At 43.9% G+C, this 20127-nt stretch overlaps 1 protein-coding gene and 1 non-coding gene across 24 annotated transcripts in view; both read left to right on the top strand.

Moving 5' to 3' along the window:
* Positions 1-20127, top strand: part of RBFOX1 (RNA binding fox-1 homolog 1) — a 1703141-nt gene that overhangs the window by 489584 nt on the left and 1193430 nt on the right. The window lies entirely within an intron of this gene.
* On the top strand, positions 19966-20037 carry TRNAC-ACA. The gene has a single exon. It is a non-coding gene; the product is annotated as a tRNA-Cys (tRNA).

The following is a 20127-nucleotide window of genomic DNA, read 5'->3' as shown; positions in this document are numbered from 1 at the left end:
AGAATCCCATGGACAGAGGAGCCTGGCAGGCTACAGTTCATGGGATTACAAAGAGTTGAATATGACTGCGTGACTAACACATTCTCAATACGTGAGAATTTTCACTCCCTTTTGATGAATGAGTTATTATTGCCTTTTTCTGAGTGCATCTTGATTTCCCTCACTGTTTCCTCCAAAGTTTCTGTCTTAGTTGCTAAATTCCAATTCTTTTGTGCCTGTTGATGGAGTCGCCATTATAAGAAATGGTGCCAAGCTTAGTGCTTTAGAATCGAGGGGTTATTTCCTCATCACCATGATCCATTGTCTATTCTTAGCTAGGACCAGGTGGGGAGGTTGAGGAGCCTAGGTACTCCACTCCCCCCAGGCATTCTGTTCACTCTCTCATGTAGCAGGTCCTGTATGATTCAAATAAGAATCCTCCCCCATTGCTCCCTCCACAAGGCTGACTCCTGCAGTCCCAGAAAAGGAACAGATGACAGCTTTTTGATGCAGAATGCACCTGTTCCATGGTGGCTCTCTTCCCTGGCAGAAAACCTCCACTGGAATTTTTGGACCCTCTTGCTCCTAGGAAGGTAAGGTATGACAAACCTAGACAGCATATTAAAAAGCAGAGACATCACTTTGCCAACAAGGTCTGTATAGTCAAAGTTCTGGTTTATCCAGTAGTCATGTATGGATGTGGCAGTTGGACTATGAAGAAGGCTGAACGCCAGAGAATTGCTGCTTTCAAACTATAGTGCTGAAGAAGACTCTTGAGAGTCCCTTGGACTGCAAGGAGATCCAACCACTCAATCCTGAGGGAAGTCAGCCCTAAATATTCAACCCTTCTATTTCATTGGAAGGACTGCTGCTGAAGCTGAAGCTCCAATACTTTGGCCACCTGATGCGAAGACCTGACTCATTGGAAAAGACCTTGATGCTGGGAAAGATTGAAGGCAAAAGGAGAAGGGAGTGGCAGAGGGTGAGATGGTTAGATAGCATCACTGACTCAATGGACATGAGTTTGAGCTAACTCCAGGGGATAGTGAACAGGGAAGCCTGCTGTGCTGCAGTCCATAGGGTTGCAAATGGTCAGACTCGACTTAGCCAGTAAACAACAACAAAGACAAAAGTCCCGTCCCTCCTGAGCCTCCTTTTGCACGCCCCCCGTCCTGCCCCTTGGGTCATCACAGAGCACCGAGCTGAGCCCCTGTGCTCAGCAGGCTCCCACTAGCTGTCTATTTTCCACACAGTAGTGTGTGTGTGTGTGTATATATATATATATATATATATATATATACTTTTTGGAGAAGGCAATGGCACCCCACTCCAGTACTCTTGCCTGGAAAATCCCATGGATGGAGGAGCCTGGAACACTGCAGTCCATGGGGTCACTGAGGGTCGGACACGACTGAGCGACTTCACTTTCACTTTTCACTTTCCTGCATTGGAGAAGGAAATGGCAACCCACTCCAGTGTTCTTGCCTGGAGAATCCCAGGGACGGGGGAGCTGGTGGGCTGCCGTCTATGGGGTCACACAGAGTCAGACACGACTGAAGTGACTTAGCAGCAGCAGCAGTGTGTACATGGCAGTGCTATTCTCCCAATTGCCCCACCCTCCTCTTACCCATGTCTGCGAGTTCATTCTCTACATCTGTGTCTCTGTTCCAGCCCTGCAAAAGGTTCTTCTGTATCATCTTTTTAGATTCCATACATATATATTAGTATGCAATATTTGCTTTGCTCTTTCTGACTTACTTCACTCTGTGTGATGGACTCCAGGCCCATCCACATCACTACAAATGACCTAATTGTGTTCCTTTTTATGGCCGAGTAATATTCCTCTGTGTATATGTACCGCATCATCATCCGTTCATCTGTCAATGGACATTTATGTTGTGTCCATGCCTGGCTGTTGTAAATAGTGCTTCAGTGAACTTTGGGGGTACATGTGTCTTTTTGAATTGTGGTTTTCTCAGGGTTTATGCCCAGTATGACCCAGATATAGCTTTCAACCCTAATTCTGCCACTTGCTGTGTGTGTAAGCTTGGACAAGTCAGTCAATTCCCCTGTGCCTTCACTTTCCCAAACAAATCTTAAGAGCAGTGCTTATAGGAGTGTCTGCCATTTAAATTAGATTGGGTAGGGAGTATTCAGCACACTGACTGGCACATAGCACTCAATATTAGTTACTATTGTTCCTATCTGTGTCCTATTTCTTTCCCCTATTGTATGGTTTTGATCTGCTTGCACAATAATAACTGCTTTTAATTTTTTAAACTTCTGTAATTCTTACATTTTTCTTCTAGCTGTTAGTTATCTTTTTACTTCATCTTGAACATTTTGAGCCTTCTTGAATAGACAGAGAACCTTAAGTATAATTTTTGAAAGTTTTCTCCACAGGCAGCCAACCTAAGAGTGAAATTTTTCTATTGTTTAGGAGAAAGGCAAGTTTATGGCTTTTTGTATATACAACTAAACCATACCCCAGCAGTGTGAGTCCTGTGCAGAGCCTTAAGTGTCTCTGTTTTTCATGAAACAGAGCAGGCAGCCCTTACTATGCAAAGTGGAAGGATTGAGTGATGCTCTTATTCAGTCACTAAGTCGTGTTTGACTCTCATGACCCTGTGGAGTGCAGTCCACCAGGATCCTCTGTCCATGGGATTTCCCGGGCAAGAATACCTGAGTGGGTTGCCATTTCCTTCTCCAGGGGATCTTCCCGACCCAGGAACCAAACCCAGGTCTCCTGTGTTGCAGGCAGATTCTTTACTGTCTAAGCCACCAGGAAACCCAAGAGGTGAGCCAAAAGACTTAAAAATAAACTTAATTTTTCATATTAATAATGAATATCTAAATGCATTGACCCAAGGAAAGTTTGTATCAGGCTGTGCAACTAACATTTCACACCGTCAACTGACATCTGGCTTTTGGAATAAACCTGGAGACGTGCAAGCTATGGCTGACTAGAGGGAAGATGCTTATCTGTTTCTTTCTTCCTTCTCGAGCCACATCTCACATGGGCCCGGGCTGTGGAGTGGATTAAATTCAAGGATGGGCACAGATTCCCATCACCCTGCTGCTTGTGTTGCTTTGAGCCCGGTGGTCAAGAGCTGAAAGAAGATGTCTCAGTGGGCAACAGCGTGATCAGCCTCCCTGCGTGGGACCACGGTCTTAGACACTGGCTCTGTCTTCTCGGGCGCCACAATCATCTTCTTTGTAAGACTGTCTGTGAACATCATTAACCTGCCATTGACTTGCTCCGAGTACCTTAATGGGGACCACACAATGTTGAGTCACAGTTTGAAAGGGTGTTTGTCATCACAGTGCAACAGCTCCCTGCTCCCTGACACTCTAGTGTTTACGATTCCTCTTCCTCTGCCTCCTTCCCTGGGCTAGTCCATCCTGGAGCAGTGATTACATCCAAGGCAATTTTGATCAATAGTTTTGCTTGCTTCAAAATGAAACGAGTTCAGTGTTTCAGCAGCTGATGAGAGGTGTTCTCAAAATGTAGTACATTTTGTACCCCATGCCTTTGATTGAAGAATTTTTTAGGTGGGGAAAAACATTTTCTTGGCTTAATGTTTAAAATTCATAGTACGGTGTCTCTTCCCTACAGACTCTAGCTTATGAATTCAGGAATCCTGGGCATTGTAGCAGCTGCCCATCATTAAGATGCTTGACTGCCTGTGACATCAAAAGATGGAAGAGCAGAAACCCCTTGGACGATATTCATCGTTATGTATGGACATGAAAAAGGTCTACTTGAAGAACTATTTTCTTTCTTAACAATGATATCTGGCTCAGCTTGGGACACTATTTCTTTCTCTCTCAGACCTTTCTTTCCTGAATCCTGGGCTTTACACAATTTTATATCTTGATGTGACTCAAGAAGACCTTTGCTGTTCTGTTTTTTTTTTCCCCCACTTACACACCCTTCTGACCTGGATGACTTTTGACTGGTAGAGGAAGGCGCTTCAGGGGAAAATCTATAGGATTATGTGAAACATTTTCCCTGAAGTTCACGCTGAGGCTATCTCAGAAGAAGTTAGGGTCTCTGTTTAAACACTCTCTGTAAGATGAGTTTTTTGAAATGTTACAGCAGGGCCTTTCCTGGGAGGAGGAGTATCTATGTAAGACACTCTGTGTGGGAAAAATGAGAGCAATGGGAGGGCAAGAGATAAAGGTCATTGGGGGCATTTTGGACCCAAAGAAACAAGGAACACTTTCCTCTTAAGCTTAAAAGGTACCAATGAGAGGGATCATGAAAAATACCATGACTGTGATCTCTTACCTTGCTAGGTGTAAACCTGTATAGGAGATGCTTTGCTGAGTGTTGTTTGTCTCTGCATTTCAAGCATTAGTAGAGTATTTAAAGCATAGTTGCTCAGTGACTGCCAGGCTGGTCACTCAGAGAGCAGTGAGTCCTACTTACGGTTGGCATCCACTTTATGGTACTTCGGCTCCACTTTGAGGGAAGAGAGGTACTTCTGGGCCATTACATAAATGGGGACAAGAAATTTACTCAAGAGCATTGAATGGATTCAAATCAAGAATGTCTAGACAGCAGTGGAAGAGTCTTGCCCCGTGACCCATCTGGGAAACAGTTGGAAAACATTTGTATCTGAAGTATTTCTCAGTTTCAATGTGCAGTTTAGGTAAATTGGTGTTCTAGAAAGGTCTGTAACTTAACATTCCATAGAAATGTGTACATGTAAATTTAACTGTCTCGTTATCACCAATTATAATGACTATTCATATTGTTTTTTTTTTTTCTTCAAATCATGTTGTTTCCAATGCCCTTGTCATTAGCTTCGTGGTTCCCCGTAAGAGATTTGATGCATTTGAGGACCCTAAAACCTACAATTTCACTCACTTCATGTCAATCCTGTACTAACTGTGTGCCTTTGAAAGCGTTCAGAACCTGTTTCCTCATTTGTAAAATAGAGAATGTGATACCAATCCCTCAAAAGTTATAGTGAGAAAATATAATGAACTAAAGTAGTAATATGCTGAATGACACCAGGCACATAGAATTAGTAGTAGAAGGTACCCAATGTTGATATCATTATTATTAAGCTTGATCTAATTTAAAATCAGCTATCTTTGCCCTGTAGCATTATTTGCACATATCTTCTTTGAAGATTATTAATTAAGGTTTATTTTTTACAGGAGATGTGGAAAGGGGTGATTAAACATAGGTTATTCAGTTTAAACTAAATGAATTTTTTTTTTTTTTTTTACAAGCTGACCATCTGTCAGGGAAGTGGCAGAAGGCATTCCAATAGGACTGAGTTGAATTAAATTAGGAGATAAAAGTAGTAATAATGGCTTTCTTCCAAATGATGTCTCAAAATCTGTCCACTTTTTCCTAGCTTCACTGTCACTACTTTGATCCAAGCTAGCCACATCTGGACCACTAACCTCCTAACCAGTCTGCCTGTTCCATGGTCTCCCGACCCAATTTTTGTATAATCATCAGAACAGTCATTGGAATATTCAAATCCGGTCACTTCACCACATCCCTTCCACCCTCCCGTCCATGAATAAAAACCCAGATAAAATAAAAATGGATAAACTTGGCCTGCTGTCCCAGCATGATTTGGCCTCTTGTTTTTCTCTCCAACTCTTCTCTCTCCAGCTCTCCCTTCCTAGGCTCTAACCATAGTCACCCCCATGCTGTGTCTCGTCTTAGAAACATGTGCTCTTTCTTCTGCTCCAGGGTGCTTCCTGCCGCAATCCCCTGCAAGGTCCGCTCCTGCATTAAGTTTTAGCTTACATTTGGCATTGAGGTATGCTCTACCCTCCAATAACTCTCTGCCACCCCAAAGATCTCATTGCATTCTCTTCTTTTTCTGCATTATTCCCATTCCAGTTTGTAACTGCAGATTTGTTATTGTGCTTTCTCATTAAATTGCTTACCACTCTATCCCTGGGACCCATCAGAGTGGCTTGAACACAAAGGGCTTTTGCTGTGTGTTACTCCAGTTGAAACTCACAGCATCTTTGCAAGGAAGGCGTGGGCCAGACTGTCTCAAATGTATAGGTGGGATATATAGTCTATAGCTCAACATGATAAAGGCTTGCTGCTGCTGCAAAGTCGCTTCAGTCGTGTCCGACTCTGTGCGACCCCATAGACGGCGGCCCACCAGGCTCCCCCGTCTCTGGGATTCTCCAGGCAAGAACACTGGAGTGGCTTGCCATTTGAAGTGGAAAAATCGGGTCTGAGTCTCAAATTTCTGATGCCCAAACAAGGGCTCTTTCAGCATGAATACTGTGCATTCCTGACACCGTCTATTATGGTCTGTGTCATAACTGACTCCTGTTGGTCAAGGTTGGCCCATCTTTCATAAAGCACTTGAACAGGCATTCTCACTGCATACATATCACCTGCCAAACATTGTCCTAGTTATAGCCCAAACCCTTTCTCATCTCATCCGTTCAAGGATCCTGTAAAGTATGCACTTTCGTGGGCTGCCTTAACAGAGTACCAATAACCAGCTACCTTAGCACTATACAAATTTATTAGATCACCGTTATGGAGGCATGAAGCCTACAGTCAGGGTTTTGCAGGGCCATGCTCCCTCTGAAACTTGTAGGGGTTTTTTTCCTTGCTTCTAAGTAGCTTCTGATGGTGTGTCAGCAATCACTGGCACTTCTTGGCTTATAACTGTATCACTCTTATCTCTGCCTCTGTCATCACTTGTTATTCCCGTGTGCCTTCATATCACCCTCCCTCCACTTGTGTTTTTGTCTGTATGTCCAAATTTTCCCCTGTCTACTAGGAGAGCTGTCATTAGATTAGGGTCCACCCTAATTAATGATCTTGTTTCACTTAAATACATCTGCAAAGACTATTTGCAAATAAGGTCACGTTCACAGATACAGAGGGTTAGAAGTTTAACATACTGTTTGTCAGGGAACACAATTCAACTCATTCCCTTTTCATAAACAGAGTCGTAAGCTCTCTAAGGCACCCAAGGTTCCATAGCTTGCAACTATGGTATTGCCAAGGTCAAATATAGATCAGCACTCACAAGTCCATGCTTGGTTTTTGGACCAGATGGGCAGATTTCAAGCCCTAAAATCAAAGCTTGGTCAAATGGACTCAATGCCTTTGAGCTTGGTGAAGAGTGGCAGAACTTTGAAGTGTGAGCATCTGTGTTTTATAGCTAGGGTGTCTGCCTGCTAAGTTGCTTCAGTCGTGTCCAACTCTTTGCGACCCCATGGGCTGTAGCCGGCCAGGCTCCTCTGTCCATGGGATTCTTTAAGCAAGAATACTGAAGTGGGTTGCCATGCACTCCTCCAGGGGATCTTCCCGACCCAGGGATGGAACCCAGGTCTCTTATGTCTCCTGCATTGGCAGGAGGATTTTTTACCACTTGTGCCCCCCGGGAAGCCCAGCTCTGCATGCAAAAGCAGAAATTATTCCTCCTGTGCCCTACACTACTGCATTTAGAATAAAGCATCTGATACTCTTTTAAAGGGAGACAAGCCATCCTTCATTTAAATTGGTGGGGGAAAATTCGTTATGAAGGATTCTTTCCTGCGAAGAATTCCCTAAAGTTGGATGAAGTATCTGCGTTGCTTTCACTCTCTTCTCTTCCCAGGAATCATTACCAACCCTGGCTGGTGATTTATAATCGCATCCCTAACAAATTCCACTGTTGGTAATGACTACTTATTTTTCTATACAAATGGTTTTTGCTCTCCTTCCTGAGGACAATTAACTAAAGGAACTGGTCATAAATTACTGATGATGATCAGTTTGTCAGAGATGATTGTCTAATGGTGCCATCTTCCATAGTAATTAGATAAAGTATCTTTAATTGCTGATAACAACAGACCAATTGTGGTAATTTTTTCTCTCTTTTTTCTGTGGTGATATAAATATCTCCACATAAGAAATCTTCCTGGAAGTCAGGCAGAATAGCACTTTCTCTTTCCTTCTCTTATGCATGTATTAGTCGCTCAGTCATGTCCGATTCTTAGGCCCCATGGACTGTAGCCCTCCAGGCTCCTCTGTCCATGGGATTCTCTAGGTAAGAATACTGGAGTGAGTTTCCATTCCCTTCTCCAGGGGATTTTCCCCACCCATGAATCGAGCCAAGGTCTCCTGCATTGCAGAGAGATTCTTTACCATTTGAGTCACCAGGGAAGCCCCCTTTTTTCTCTTGAAGGAAGAGGAAAAGAAGAAACACTCATCATTTATGGGTTTCCAGAAATATAATAAATGTGACAGCTTTTCAAGGTTTCCAGTAAGAAGACTGAGCTTTCTAAAGCACAGATCAGAGAAGAACTACTCTTGGACACATTTCTTTTAGGCAGGAAGCAGGAGTCCTTCCTCGTCATGTTTGATTGCCCCCCACCCCCCTGAGGATCACGTCTCTCATATTTGCATCTAAACTTGGCCTTGAAATGTGAGTCCTTTGAACTCTGGAAAGAGATGGCGTCTAAATCACAGGGTTTCTCACAGCTGGGATGCTTATCAAACCCCAGACTATTTCTGTGTGTCCGCCTGTGGTGGGCCCTTGGCTAGGATGAGAAGAGGAGAGCTACCTTGACACAGATGGATGGGAAGGTCTCTTTCTCTCCAGGTTTTATTATCTTATGGTCCCATCACTTCATGGCAAACAGATGGGGGAAAAAAGGGAAATAGTGACCGACTTTATTTTCTTGGGCTCCAAAATCACTGTGGATGGTGACTGCAGCCATGAAATTAAAAGACAATTGCTTCTTGGCAGAAAAGCTGTGGCAAACCTAGACAGTATATTAAAAAGCAGAGACATCACTTTGAAAAAGGTCTGTATAGTCAAAGCTATGGTTTTACCAGTAATTGTGCATGGATGTGAGAGTTGAACTGTTAAGAAGGCTGAGTGCCCAAGAACTGATGCTTTAGAACTGTAGTGCTGGAGAAGACTCTTGAGTGTCTCTTGGACAGTAAGGAGATCAAACCAGTCAATGCTAAAGGAAATCAACCCAGAATATTCATTTGAAGGACTGTTGCTGAAGCTGAAGCTCCTAATCCTTTGCCCAACTCATTGGAAAAGACACTGATGCTGGGAAAGATTGAGGGCAAGAGGAGAAAGGGGCGACAGAAAATGTGATGGTTGGATGGCATGACGGACTCAATGGATGTAAGTTTGAGCAAACTCCAGGAGATGGTGAAGGACAGGGAAGCTTGTGTGCTGCAGTCCATGGGATGGCAAAGAGTTGTACACAACATAGTGACTGAACAACAAGAAATCTTGTGGATAACTTCAATGGAACTATTCATTGCTGTGGAAATTGCAGGGACCTTTGTTAACATCCTGTAAAGAATATACATATTTTACATACTGAAGGGTGGCTTATATTTAATCCACTGTGATGTGTCACTTTGCCGACATGCTTCTAACATAGTCTCTGGGTATTGCATTACTTTATTTACAACCTTTCCATTTCATAGCTAGTTTTTGTTCTTTGAGACTTTTTTTGTTTTTTTTTTTTTTTTACTAAATGGCAGCAACTGTCAAACAGGCGATGGGAGTCTGAATCATTTTGGCAATTTAGAAAACAGTGCAGTGCTTCAGAGAACAGAGCTGAGGCCTCTAAAATGAAGTGAATTGAAAGTCGCTCAACTGTGTCTGACTCTTTGCGACCCCATGGACTGTAGTCCACCAGGCTCCTCTGTGCATGGGGTTCTCCAGCCAGGAATCCTTGAGTGGGTTGCCATGCCCTCCTCCAGGAGATCTTCCCAACCCAGGAATGGAACCTGGGTCTCCTGCACTGTAGGCAGATTCTTTACTGTCTGAGCCACCTGGGAAGCCCAAAGGTGATCTTCTTACTGAACAGGTAGAGGAAGTGTGCAGCATCTCTTGAAGTTTGGTAATTTTTGTGATAAGAAGGAAACGTATAACCAGTGCAGAATGAGAATGCATTATGTCACAGGATATTTAGGCACTAATTTCATCAGGATTCTTTCAGTGAAAAAAAAAGGTACCAAAAAAAAAAAATCAAAGAAGCTTAAGAAAAGAGAAAAACTGGGTCGTGGAACTGGGGAGCACAAAGAGGTGGGCTTCAAGCATTTGCTGCTATTGTTGTTGTTCAATCACTCAGTCACATCCAGCTCTTTGTGATCCCATGAACTGCAGCGCAACAGGCTTCCCTATCCTTCACCATCTCCCAGAGTTTGCTCAAACATATGTACTTTGAATTGGTGATGCCATCTAAGTATCTCATCCTCTTTCTCCCCCTTCTCCTCTTGCCTTCAGTCTTTCCCAGCATCAGGGTCTTTTCCAGTGAGTCAGGTCTTTGCATCAGGTGGCCAAAGTATTCATGGTTGAGGCTCAAGTTTTAATGATGTCACATGGACTCTGCTTCTCTCTTGGATCTGCTTGCTCTTTGGTGTCAGGTTTCCATAGGCTTCAGCCATCTGTGTTCTCTGAAAAGTTAGCATCCTTTGGAGGATACCTCCAAAAATCCCAGGGAAGGCTCTGATTGGCTAGTTTGAATCATATGGTTGCTCCTGAACAAACACCTCTGCTATAGGACTGGCTTTTCTGATTGGCTGGTCTTGAGTCTCATCCTTATTGAGTAGAGTAGAAGGGGAGAGGTGTACAGCTCCACCTAAACTAAGTAGATAAATGTACAATGGAATAAACGTGTTGTCCCAGATAAGGGATATTGCGTAGATCCGAAAACAAAACAAAAACTTTGAAGAAAGAGAAAAGTGACAGTTGCAGGAGTTCCCTGGTGGGCAGTGGTTAGGGCTCTGTGCTTTCACTGCCTTGGGAACAGGCTCATTCCCTGGTTGGGGAACTAAGATCCTGCAAGCTGTGTGGCATGGCCAAGGACATAAAAAGGAAGACGTAACCATTTCAAGTCCACCTGAGAAGTCTCAATGTCTGAATCTAAAACATTGCTCTCAAGTGCCCCTAAACTAAACACTTTTCTCTTCTTCCTGCCTGAAATCCCTGTTCTATCACCCGCCCCACTTGCATTTCTGACTGTTCTTCAAAATGTTAGCTTTGGACCTCAGTTGTGTCCCACTCTTTGTGACCCCGAGGACTGTCACCCGCCAGACTCCTCTGTACATAGGAATTCCCAGGCAAGAATACTGGAGTGAGGGACCCCATCCCAGGGATTGAACTTGCATCTCCTGTGTCTCCCACATGGTCAGGCAAATTCTTTACCACTTGCGCCACCTGTGGAGTCCAATACAATAGAGCATGTCTAGGAAAATCATCTGTTTTATACTAAACATAGCAAAACATATGATATGCTGTTAGGTAACATATATTGAACTCTTTTTCCAATTAAAAATAAAAATGATTTGTTTATCTAGAGAAAAAGCATCAACTGCCCCCCTGTTTCCTGAAGGTTGGCTTTTATTGTTATTTATTTTGACAGTTCGGTGGCAGTGACTTATAGTCTCGGTTAGAGCCTCGCTCTGTAATCCTGTGGAATGTCCCTAGGTAACGAGATGTGCCCACTGGTCATGGAAGTCAGTTCTGTTAAATAGGGAGGATTTTATCTGTCTGAATAAATATTTCCAGGGCTCCTCTCACTCTGCAGATTCGAGATGTGCACAGGCAAGAAGGGCCATCGCCATAAATCAATAGTTGCCGTGAAGCCACCGATTTAGAGGTGACAGCGGCTTCTGGGTTGAAACAAAGATTGTAAAGTGCAGGCAGAGGTGGCAAATACCAAGAATAATATGTGGGGTGGATAGGACCATTTTGTGAATGTGTATCAAGTGAGGAGAGGAAAAAGAATCTTTGCTCTTTGGAGATATGTTAACGAATTGATATTGGCAAGATGGGAAAGGCAGAGCTACTTGGTAGGATCTGATGCCACATACATCAATTCATATAGGCATATGTACCTTAAACCCAGCACCCAAATCCAGCATGTCCTTTAAGTCTTAGCTCAAAGGCTGTGCATGCTTAGTTACTCCATCACACCCAACTCTTTGTGACCCCGTGGACTGTAGCCCACCAGGCTCCTTTTCCATGGGGATTCTCCAGGCAAGAATACTGGAGTGGGTTGCCATGCCCTCTTCCAGGGGCTCTTCTCAACCCAGGGATCAAACCCAGATCTCCCGCATTGCAGGCAGATTCTTTACCATCTGCGCCACCAGGGAAGCCCATGAATACTGCGATGGGTAGCCTATCTCTTCTCCAGGGGATCTTCCAGTCCCAGGATTCAAACTGGGGCCTCCTGCACTGCAGGATGCTAAGTCCTTCTTGTTTTGTGTTACTCATCTTTATGCCACTCACAGGTTGCCATGGAAGTGATAGTTGAAATTGTGAGAGTGGATGACATCCCCAAAGAAAGGATGATAGGAAAATAAAAGAAAAGCTTGCCTTAAGGAAGGACCACTTGAATGAGAGGTGGGAAGATGAGAGGCTAGAAGGGCTTCAAGAAGGTGGGCAGGGCAGCATCAAGTGAAGCTGGCCAGGACAGTGTCATGGAAGGCTGAGAGAATTTCACAGAGATAGCAGCTGTAGGGGGTGTCAAGTTCCGTAATGAATTGGCAGATTAATAAGGGTCCTTGGACTTACATTCCAGGAAATCTATTTTGTACATTGTATACAATTCTGTACCTAAATCATTCCTAATAATTAAGTGTGAGTTCCCTGAGAGCTGGTACCAGGTTTTATTCATTTCTGGATCTTCAGGGTCTGGCAGACATATTAGGGACCAAAAAAAAATGTGTTTGGAAAATCGGAGTGGATAAATGAATGCTCACCTTAATACAGCAGTTTAACATCTGTGCGAAATGAAACTTGTGAAGTGCTAAAGACCAGGTTAGTTAACAGGACGATAGGCCCCAAGAAACCTTTCTAGTTCCGTGGAAACTGTACTGCAATAGCCTGCCCTCAGTTCCCTTCTGAGCAAGGACCAAGTGAGAAGGAAGTAGAGCAGGAAGGCAAAAGGGCAGTGATCAGATTTCCGTTCACTTGCTGCTGCTGCTGCTGCTGCTAAGTCACTTCAGTCATGTCCGACTCTGTGTGACCCCATAGATGGCAGCCCACCAGGCTCCCCTGTCCCTGGGATTCTCCAGGCAAGAACACTGGAGTGGGTTGCCATTTCCTTCTCCAATGCATGAAAGTGAAAAGTGAAAGTGAAGTCGCTCAGTCGTGTCCAACTCTTAGCAACCCCATGGACTGCAGCCTACTAGGCTCCTCCATCCATGGGATTTGCCAGGCAAGAGTACTGGAGTGGGTTGCATTGCCTTCTCCGTCTGTTCACTTAGCCTGATGTTTTTAAGGTTCTGATCCCATTCGTATGAAGTGTCCAGATGAGGCAAATTTATGGAGACAGAAAGTAGATTCGTGGTTGCCTCGGGCTGGGCAGAAGGACAGTGATGAGGAGTGACTGCAGGTCTACAGGGGTTTCTTTCTGGAGTGATAGACATGTTTTCAGATGACATCGTGGTGGGACTCACAGGGCTGAGTACACTTAAAATGATTGAATTGTTCACTTTGAACAGGTGAATTTTTGAGTGTAGGAATCATATCTGAAGGAAGCTGCTACCTTTAAACCTGCAATCAAAAGCTGTTAGGTTCTTAATGAGAGAAATCCAAATTAAAAGCTCTGCCCGAATGGGCTTGCTTATACTCTCCTGATGTGTTCAGACTTACCCGTCAGTCACTGATGGAGGAAACACGTACAGCTTCCTTCCTCTTCCGTCCCTTCTTTCTCTCCCCCATCATCTGCACATTCCTGAGCCTCATTACTAAGAATGAGGACCAGAAGGCACCCTTTTTATCAGCTGGGGAATGTGAAAGATGGCTCAGGAGACTGAACTGAGCATGCGTGGTCCTTTCCCCAAAGTAACCAATCAGATAAACCATTCCTTCTTAGGAATGGAGGAGTGAGAAGATGGGGACCCCTGGAAGCATGCCTGAGAGGACTCCTCCACATGGAAAGATAGGGCATGGGAGGACGTGTCCCACACTTCACCTCACACCCTTATGTCTATTAATGACCCCCAGAGTAGCAAATGATTTGTTTGTTAGCGATTTTTAAAATGACGAGTTTTTGTAAGATTTGAGCCCAAAGAAGGCACCCTAGGGAGCAAACTCTTAGTGAAGAAGAAAGAGTTGATCAAGGCCAATGTCACTAAACTTCACCACTGCTCCATTGATTTCTGGCCCTTTGCTGTGCAGAGGACACTCTCCCTGGCTCTAAACTATAAGAATCTTCTCTTGATTTGCATGGCTCAGTGCAGCTTCTGAGAGCTTTCCTAGATCTATCCTCTCATGATAATATGAAGAGGGCCAGGCTGTAATTTTTACCTTCTCCAGAAGTCCATTTATTATGATTATTCCTGTCTCATCACAAATACTCTCTTAAAATCTGGAGTTCCTGAGGACGAGAGAATGTTTTCATCACTGCATATTGACTGAGATCCAATTATATGAAAGGTTTCTCTCGAATTAATTTGCTTTTACCCAAAACCTGATTGGTTGCACATGATCAATAGTTACAAAAACTATTAATAATAAAGGTGGTGCAGTAAAGGCAAGATGTATGCTATGAAGTATGGCCTCTGACTGTATGAAGGGAAGAAGTCCAGTATTGAAGGCTATCACCTGCTCTGGCTGTCTGTACATCTGTGTGTGTGTGTGTGTGTGTGTGTGTGTGTGTGTGTTGCATAGAGACTTGTGTGAATTTACATTGACATTTAACAGATTTCATTACTCTAGATATTTCATCACTTCTAGAGGCAAATGTCTAGCCCACTGCCTGGTTCTTAGTAGATCCAGCCTATACTTAAAATATAGGCTAACTACAAGCTTGGAGTCATAGAGATTCAGAACATAGGAGAGTCGACTTTATTAATTCAGGTATTACCAGATGAAAGGCCTCATCATTGAAACCAGCTACATTTTTGTCCTGGTGATATCATTCTTTCTTTGAGGCATTAGAGAGTTTGGAGAACAGCACAGCTTCCCATCGCCTTCAGAATTATAATTTAAATCTTTTATCCCTCCAGAACTCAGGACATTTAATTTATCATGATTCATGAAAGACCAGTAATAAACCCTATCTTTATTTAAACATGGGCGGCAGTGAGTTCCCTTTGTAAGAATCCAGTGCTCTTTATCAATGCTTCACTATCTACTTATCATGGATCCTGCGTGTGTACAAAAAGCCATCTTTGTCAGTCAGGGGGAGATTTTATTAACTAAAGGTTCATTTGTTCTTCAAGTGACACTATCTCTTTGGAATTACCAGATGTTGTTCAAACTATGCTGCCTCGCCTTTTATTCTGATGATGGCAAATGTTGAATGTGGTGAATAAATATTGAGCCCTGTCCTCGGTCATCTTAAATAAATGTGATAAAATGAAAACATGCGGCCGCCGAGGTCTCATTTGTTCCCAGGAAGTCTGCAGCATGTTAAGGCACGTGGACAAGGAAAGGCAAATCAGCCATGCGCTGGTGTTCTGTTATGAGATGTTCTTGTCATTTTCCAGATCCCATTTTAGATTTCTATTCAGGGAGTGAGAAGGTGGCATGGACTTAAAGGTTGATATGGTTCTATCGTACAATTGTGTTTGGTTAAAATGGCACAGTGTAGACCACTCTGTATATTGTGGTGGTCTTCCCGAGGACTTTGCATGCAAAGGAAAAAAAAAAAAAAAAAAAGTGGCCGAAAATAAGTTAGTGGGAAATTTCTAGTGACTTGGGTCCAGAGAAGATGAATGCAGGTCTGTATATGGAGCCTTCTTGGCTCCTGTGGTTAGACTGATGAGTGTCTTTTGAGGAGGAGTGGACTTCCAAGGTGGTGCCGTAGAAAAGAAGACATTTGCCAATGCAGGAGACACTAGAGACATGGGTTCGATTCCTGGGTTGGGAGGATCCCCTGGAGGAGGAAATGGCAACCTGCTCCAGTATTCTTGCCTGAAAAATGCCATGGACAGAGGAGCCTGGTGGGCTGCAGTCCATGCGGTCACAAAGAGTCGGACACGACTGAGTGACTGAGCACACAGAGTGTGCAGGGGAGGTTTCGCTTAACTGGATGATCACAGAGCTGGATTTTGTCACCCATTGTTGAACCACGGATTCAATATTTATAATATAAAAGAAGTGGGAAAGAGCAATCTGTCAAAACAGACATTTTGGAATCACTATGTCCTTCCTTTGTTGCTTGATGTGTGATACCCATGAACAAAGATTAAAAATAGGATGTAAGGCAGGATCTCTGCTTTCACAGTAGGAGAAAAGCCTATGAATGCTTTGATAATAATTGCTAATAATTATACTCAAATCATATTACATCAAGAAACGGAGATGTGAATGAGACTAGGGCACTACGACTTCACAATAGCAGGCACAATTTCTCTAATTTATTACACTGTCATCAGTCTTGTGATTTAAAATCCTTCTTCCCAGTCTCCAACAATATAGGGAATTATTGAAAGTTGGCAGCCGTCTATTGTTCAGAAATGTTGAAAGAAATGAAGTGTTCCTGGGGATGTTGCTAGAATCCTGTTGAAAGGGTGGTTAAGTATCACTGATTAATTCCCATTCTATCTCTGATGAAATGAAGAAAGGTTAGATTTGCCTTCTCCTGAGTATCTCATTGCAAACTGCAGCCCAGGAGTTGCATAAGCATCTTCCTTATCCAGTATAAATTGATTTGGTGTGAAAAATCTCCAACGGTTCCATTTCAAGGCACTGTTTTATGTGGTGATGCAGGACAAATGTAGAGCTAAGTAGATTTGTAGACTAATTTATTGGGCATTTTAATATTGTGATTTCTCCACGTTGGTGTGGCAAGTACCTCGCTAATGCTTCCTCGGCCGTGTACTGCTTACGGCATGCCCAACTCATCTTAATTAAATTCCTTCCTGCAACTACCTTATTTTTGCTCATGGGAGACACTGCTATCACTGTGAAACATTTTCTAGGAAAATTGAGATATATTTTTCATCCACCGAGCATTTTTTTTCTCTCTCTCTTTTTTCGTAGCCTCTAAATATTAGTCGCTTAAATTAATATGAAGCTATTAGGTACTGCAAATGAGTACTTTACAAGTCTTTCAAGACATGTCTTCTGCCTGGAGGCCTGGGAAGGGGTTGATAGAAGTGGAGGCTATGCAGGTATGTTGGGTTCGTGGTGGGTGAAATGGGTTGATATGACTCATCCCCGCCTGTCATTGTCGGGATACAACCAGAGAAAGCCTTGTGTGAATTTAGAACAAGAAGAGGGCCTGGCAAAGCTTGCTGTTGCTGGCTTCACCACTAGGACGATCTCAGGGCCATCTTCACTTTCAGTAAAAGGAGGAGATTTTTCCCTCAACTGTGTGTTTTCTAACAACACAGGAGACACAGGCTCGATCCCTGGGTCAGGAAGAGCCCCTGGAGGAGGAAATGACAACCCACTCCGTATTCTTGCCTGAAAAATTCCATGGATATGTACATTACTATATGTAAAATAGATGAGCAGTGCAAGTTTGAATGCATGAAGCAGGGTACCCAAAGCCAGTGCTCTGGGACAACCCAGAGGGATGGGGGGGGAGGGCTGTGGGAGGGGTGTTCAGGATGGGAGGACACATGTATATGGTGATGGCAAAAACCATCCCGATATTGTAATTATCCTCCAATTAACACAAATTAGTTTTTTAAAATCCCATGGATAGAGGAGCCTGGCGGCCTACAGTCCATGGGGTTGCAGAGAGTTGGACATGACTGAGACGAGCACATGTGTTTCAACACGGATTTCCTGTTCAGGAAGCGGGAAACTTCCTGAATTCCATAACCTGAGTCACTGGCTGTGTAGGAAGGATGCCTGGAAATCAGCTGCAGCATTTAGAACTTTGTCGTGACCTTTGAAAGCGTGGCCTCCAAATGGACATGTGGCTTTTGGCTGTTGTCCAGGGAACTCGTAACTGTCATGTCAGTGTCTAGGCACCGTGTGCTTTGCGACCCCAAATGGCTAATTCAACCAAACAAGACACTGAATCTGAGGTGCCTCCATTCACCCTTCTCTTTCTTTGCCTCCCTCTCACTCTCCCTTTCTCCACCTCTCTCTCTGTTCTTATATAAAACAGGTGGCAATTAAAAAAAGCATGATTTCCATCTATATATGGCATCTTCATGACCACTAGCTCTAGCCTTATAGCCATACTCCACAGACTGTCTTTTATTTCCCCAGACACATCAGGCTTTTTCTGAGCAGGGTGTTGTGCATGTTCTGTTGCCTCTGACCCACCACTACTGCTAAGTCACTTCAGTCGTGTCCGACTCTGTTGGACCCCATAGACGGCAGCCCACCAGGCTCCTCCATCCATGGGATTTTCCAGGCAAGAGTACTGGAGTGGGGTGCCATTGCCTTCTCCACTACCCTTTGCCAATTTACCTTTTACTTCTTATTTCAATGTCAGCTCAAAAAGGCCATTCCTCTTGGAAAGCCCTCCCTGGAATTCCCAACCCACCCCCAACTCCAGCTCACTGGGGTTCATGAGAGTCTACTTGCATGTTACCTCTTAACAACTTATACTTTTCCTCTACTCGTGTGTAAGTATGTGGGCTTCCCAGGTGACTCAGTGGTAAAGAATCTGTCTGTCAAGCAGGAGACGTGAGTTCCTTCCCTAGGTTGGGAAGATTCCCCCCGGAGGAAGAAATGGCAATCCTCTCCAGTATTCTTGCCTAGGAAATCCCTTGGTCAGAGGAGCCTGGTAGGCTACTGTCCATGGGGTCACAAAAGGGTCAGACACGACTGAGCTATTAAAGAAAACATGCTTATGTATGTGTGTGTGTGTGTGTGTATTAATATACATATGTGTGTGTGTTTATACATACGTATACTTGCCTGGAGAATCCCATGGACAGAGGGTGCTAATGGACTGCAGTCCACTGGGTGTCAAAGAGTCAGATGAACTGAAACAACTTATCACATACATACATACCAGGCACCTATTATGTGTCAGGCACTCATCTTGGCATTTGGGACCCACTGGGGAAAAAGTAACCAAACTCCATGAAAATTGCATATAATAAATAAGCAAATTGTGTTCGAAGATGACCAGTGCTATGATAAAAGGAAAGAGGAAGAGGATGAGGAGAAACAGAGAGCAGGCAGAAGAGAACAAGTTAAATTATACATGAGGGGAGGGGAATCAGGGTGAGTCTCACTGTGAAAGTGGTGTTTTTTAGTTGCTAAGTCATGGCCGACTCTTTGTGACCCCATGGACTGTAGCTGGCAAGGCTCCTCTGTCCAGGGGATTTCCAAGACAAGAATGCTGGAGCCATTTCCTTCTCCAGGGGATCTCCCCGACCCAGGCATGGAACCCACATCTCCTGCATCAGTGGGCACATTCTTTATTGCTGAGCCCCCAGCAAAGCCAGAGACATTTCAGCAAAGACTAGAAGGGTGTGAAAGCATGAGCCATGAGGATGTTTGGGGGAAGAACATCCCAAGCAGAGGAAATCGTGAGAACAGTAAACATAAATCTTCTCTGTACCCTTGTGTTGAAGGAACAAGTGGATGGAGAGACAGGAGCACAAGACAGTAGGGAGTGACTTGTGGGGGAGAAGCAAGGTACAGAGGGGGTGCCCACCATGATGCTTGTAGATGACTTGTAGATAATTAGGGACTTTGGGTTTTATGTTATTAAAATAGGGACTTGATTTACTGGGTTGGCCAAAAGGTTCATTTGCCTCTTCCGATGTTATGGGAAGCCACAAACGAACTTTTTGGCCAACCCAGTATATTTCAAATGGATACTTTGGACTTCTGTATCAGGAATATCTGAGGAACCAGAGATCAAATTGCCAACACCTTTTGAATCATCGAAAAAGCAAGAGAGTTCCAGAAAAACATCTACTTCTGCTTTATTGACTATACCACCAAAGCCTTTGACTGTGTGGATCACAACAGACTGTGGAAAATTCTTCAAGAGATGGGAATACCAGCCACCTGGCCTACCTCCTGAGAAAGCGGTATGCAGGTCAAGAAACAACAGTTAGAACTGGACAGGGAACAGTGGGCTTCCCTGGTAGCTCAGATGGTAAAGCATCTGCCTACAATGCAGGAGACCCAGGTTCGATCCCTGGGTCGGGAAGATCCCCTGGAGAAGGAAATGGCAACCCACTCCAGTACTCTTGTCTGGAAAATCCCATGGACTGAGGAGCCTGGTAGGCTACAGTCCATG

This window comes from Bubalus bubalis, chromosome 24 (genome assembly GCF_019923935.1).
Source record: "Bubalus bubalis isolate 160015118507 breed Murrah chromosome 24, NDDB_SH_1, whole genome shotgun sequence".
Classification (NCBI taxonomy): Eukaryota; Metazoa; Chordata; class Mammalia; order Artiodactyla; family Bovidae; genus Bubalus; species Bubalus bubalis.
This window is presented reverse-complemented; position numbering and strand designations above follow the sequence as displayed.